At 51.7% G+C, this 4,185-nt stretch overlaps 1 non-coding gene across 1 annotated transcript; it reads left to right on the forward strand.

Moving 5' to 3' along the window:
• Positions 1-1,862: 1,862 nt before the first annotated feature.
• LOC143432150 (5.8S ribosomal RNA) lies at positions 1,863-2,017 on the forward strand. Its single transcript, XR_013102904.1, has one exon. It is a non-coding gene; the product is annotated as a 5.8S ribosomal RNA (ribosomal RNA).
• Positions 2,018-4,185: the final 2,168 nt, after the last annotated feature.

Consider the following 4,185-nt stretch of genomic DNA (forward strand, 5'->3'; position numbering starts at 1 on the left):
GTTCGGTGCGATTGGGGGATTGTACAACCATTGCACGCGTCCCCCGGGACGGGAGTGGTGGCTGCGTGATCCAGCCATCGCTCCATTCCTCGGACGGGGGAGTATGTCTCTTCGACCACACTCCTCTCCGGGAAGGGGGTCCTCCCAGTCACCATGGAGGATCCCGGCGCGGGAGGGGACCGGACGTCTTCGTCCAGATTTCCCGGTCCCCTCCCAGCAGCGCCGAGGACGGTCACCGTGGGGTTTTAGCCGGTAAGAGTCTGACATACCCCCGCAGTTCTCCAGCTCCGGGAGATCCATGAGGATTTCCCCACGTTAAAAAGAGGCTAGTTTTAGGTTTGGTTTTATTAGATGAGGTTCAAGTTATATTAGGTTCAAGTTATTCTGGGTTCAAGTTATACGGGTATCGAGTTTAAGGTTCATGTTATACGGAGTTTGATTTTAAGGTTCAAATTATACGGGGTTCGATTTTAAGGTTCAAGTTATACAGGATTTGAGTTTAAGTTTCACGTTGTACGGGGTTTGAATTCGTGCTAGGAGCGTGCGTGGTGTCGTCGCGCGTAACTTGTTGAAGATGGTCGATCGTACTGTTCCTTTCGGAGGAGACGATTCGTCGGCAATAGCCTCGGTTGTCGAGAGTCTAAGACACCCAGCGATCGTTGCGAGCTTTCGAATCATTTATGCTCGCTTCGTGTCGTCGGGTGAATATATAGACCGCTTCTCGAGGCTTGTACAACCAGCGAACGTCCCAACGAATTTTTTTTTCCATTTACCCGGTCGTTGTTTACGGTACATTAGCGGACCCCTCGAGTTCTCGTAATCGAGAACTCGTCGGGTCCGCTTTTTTATGCCATTTTTTCAAAAAGTAATACGCCGCTGGCACTTTGCCGTTTTTCCACTCGCAGAATTGTTCCGTTGAGCTCAGAGGGGATCCGTTCCGTGCCGTTCACCCATAACCTCGTTGTCGAGAGTCTTGAAACCCGCCGCTGCGAGATCGAACTTTACTTGCTTGCTTTGCGTTGTCGGGAAAAATATAGACCGCTCGAGGCTGTGTGGGGTGAACGGTAGAGTGTCCTAACGAATGTATGAATTTTTTTCGTTTATCTCAGCCTGGTTGGAATCGACACGACTAGATGGTATTGGAATTTTGAAGAGACCGTCGTCGTCGTCGTTTGTTCGGAGGGGACGAATCGTCGCTCGCGCTAAGCCTCATTGTCGAGACTCTGAGAAAAACCTGCCGTTGCGAGATCGAATAATTTTATACTCGCTTCGCGTTGCCGAGGAAAGCTTTTATAGACCGCCTCGAGACTGTGCACGAAGGCGACGAGTGTCCCATCGATGATAACATTATTATGTTCACTCGAATGAGAGCGTCTTGCCGATCTCGAAAGCAATACGCCGCTGGGTGTTTGATTTTTTTCTTCTTAGTTTGACGCGCACGTTTATTCCAGGGGGGACGATTCCGCGTTGCCCGTTGTCCTCGTTGTCGAGAGTCTGTAATCCCGCCGTTGCGAGCTCGAACAATTTATGCTCGCTTCGCTTTGTCGGGAGGAAAAAGACCGCCTCGAGGCTGCTGGTACGCGGAGGAGTCCTAACGAATTTTTGAAAGATTTTTTTTTCTTCATACCTGGACGCGCGTGTGCATTTTTCGTAACTTTGAGGGAGACATTACGCGCCAACCATCGGCGTATGCGTTTCATCCGTAGGACCGATATATCGTGTTGCCTCGACCTCCGTCGAGCGGTGAAAGTCGCCACGGTTCGGCGAAGCCCGCGTCTCTTTCACTGGAGACGATTGGGTATCGACTTGTTCGAACTTTAGTACCAAGAGACTTAAAGATCAATAAAATATACATGTACGATTACCCTGAACGGTGGATCACTTGGCTCGTGGGTCGATGAAGAACGCAGCTAATTGCGCGTCAACGTGTGAACTGCAGGACACATGAACATCGACATTTTGAACACACATTGCGGTCCACGGATACAATTCCTGAACCACGCCTAGCTGAGGGTCGTTCACGTAACCAAAATACTGCTTGCGTTGCGTTTCGTCGAATCTTCTTTCCCCACGGTGCTCGAATCTGCCCACCGTCGTTCATTCTCGAATTAAATTACGAACGTTTCTGAGTTCGGGCGGCACCGAAAAAGGGAAGAAGAGAAGCGATACGCGACGTACAAGCGATCGTTGGACGTTCGTCCGAGTCGTCTGTGGCCGTGCTGAGGCAATCTGCGATTGGCAACGTGTGTGCGCGTGCGACGTGCGTAATCGTGTTCATGGAACTCGACGGTGTGTCGATCACGAACTCGCGTGAGTTCTTCGTGGCGTCGTGAGTCGTCCATTAAACAGACGATCGCCCACGGAGAACCGCTTCGTGTTTCGATCGCCGATTTTGTTCCGCGTTCCGAATTCGCGCACCCGCCACACGCATCGCCTTCGCCTGCCTTTAGCGCACGATACGAACATGCGCGCGCCCGACATCGCTTAAAATGAATTTTTTTCATGCCGCAAGACCGAGGAAGAATACTCGGTCGAGGGAGAAGAGATATACAAGAGAGAGAGCGACATCGTCGTAACGCGAGGGACGATGATGCGCATCCGATCGTTCGAAGTTCTCCTCGTACAGCCCCAGGGTGTTCGATGAAAATAACCCGTTCTCTCTGTTTTCTCCGCGTGTGTATAACATGTTCCGCGAGGGAAAAAAAAGATCTCTCGCGCGGAATGTCACTCGAACATAGGCCGTCGTTGCGCTGTAATGTCGTAACGTTATTCGTGAGGGCGCTCCAACTCGGCGTGTCCTTCGTTTTGAAGGATCAGGGTAATAAAATCGGGGGAAAAGGAGCCGCTCCGTTTCGATGTCTGCGTGTTACGCGCAGATGTTGGAACCGCTGGAGAGTATAAACGGTGTTGATCGTTCGCAGCTACGATGATAAAGAGGACGGATGTTAAAGAAACGCCAGTAGCTTGGTCGTCTAGCGAGAGTCTCACATTTTTTTTATATTTTTTACGAATCTTATATAAAAGAAATACCGACACACGAAAGACATTGGCGAGGTGCACAAAACGCCTCGACGAGAACAACAACGAAGAGGTGCGTGTAGTTCTCGCCGGTTTCTCGAGCGGTAAATCAAAGGATCGCTGTGTCGGAGATGGACGAAAGTTCTTTTCGTCGTCTGCCGTCCCCGTTCGCCGATGCTCTCTCCTCATCTTGTATATATTATACATACGAATCTCTTTACCTTCTCTCCGTAACCGAGTTCGATGGCACGAATGAATTTCGTGCGTCACGTAGAGACGACTTCAAATTAGGAGAGATTACCCGCTGAATTTAAGCATATTACTAAGCGGAGGAAAAGAAACTAACCAGGATTTCCTTAGTAGCTGCGAGCGAACAGGAATGAGCCCAACACTGAATCCGGCGGTTCCGCCGCTGGGAAATCTAGTGTTCGGGAGGATCCGTTTATCCTGAGACAACGAACCGCGTCCAAGTCCATCTTGGATGGGGCCATTTATCCACAGAGGGTGCCAGGCCCGTACCGACCGGTACGCGTTTCGGGAGGATCTCTCCTTAGAGTCGGGTTGCTTGAGAGTGCAGCCCTAAGTGGGTGGTAAACTCCATCTAAGACTAAATACGACCACGAGACCGATAGCGAACAAGTACCGTGAAGGAAAGTTGAAAAGAACTTTGAAGAGAGAGTTCAAGAGTACGTGAAACCGTTCAGGGGTAAACCTGAGAAACCCAAATGATCAAATGGAGAGATTCATCGACGACGATACTGGCTCCCGATGGCGCGCGATGCCCCGGTGGTACCATCGCGGTTCCACAGCGAGCGGCACGCCGTCGTCGGCGAACGTTCCGGTGATGTAGTCGTGCACTTCTCCCCTAGTAGAACGTCGTGACCCGTTGCGCGTCGGTCTACGGCCCGAGTGGGCGCCTGTGGCGTCGCAATCTTGCGCACGTGGCAGACCCTCGGTCGCCCGGCCGGCTGCGCGACGGTACACGTACGGTATCGGGCCGCAACCAGTCCATTCTCGAATGTACGTGCGTCTAGCCCGCCGCAAGCTCGGTCAAACTACCCGGTGGAACAGACTTTGCGTCGGCGCCGGGCCTGGCCAGCTGTTAGCAGGTGGTTCCTCGACTGCCTTGGTCTCGAGTTTCCTTAAAATGGGGAACAGTCCCCATTC

This window comes from Xylocopa sonorina, unplaced genomic scaffold (genome assembly GCF_050948175.1).
Source record: "Xylocopa sonorina isolate GNS202 unplaced genomic scaffold, iyXylSono1_principal scaffold0031, whole genome shotgun sequence".
NCBI classification, from domain to species: Eukaryota; Metazoa; Arthropoda; class Insecta; order Hymenoptera; family Apidae; genus Xylocopa; species Xylocopa sonorina.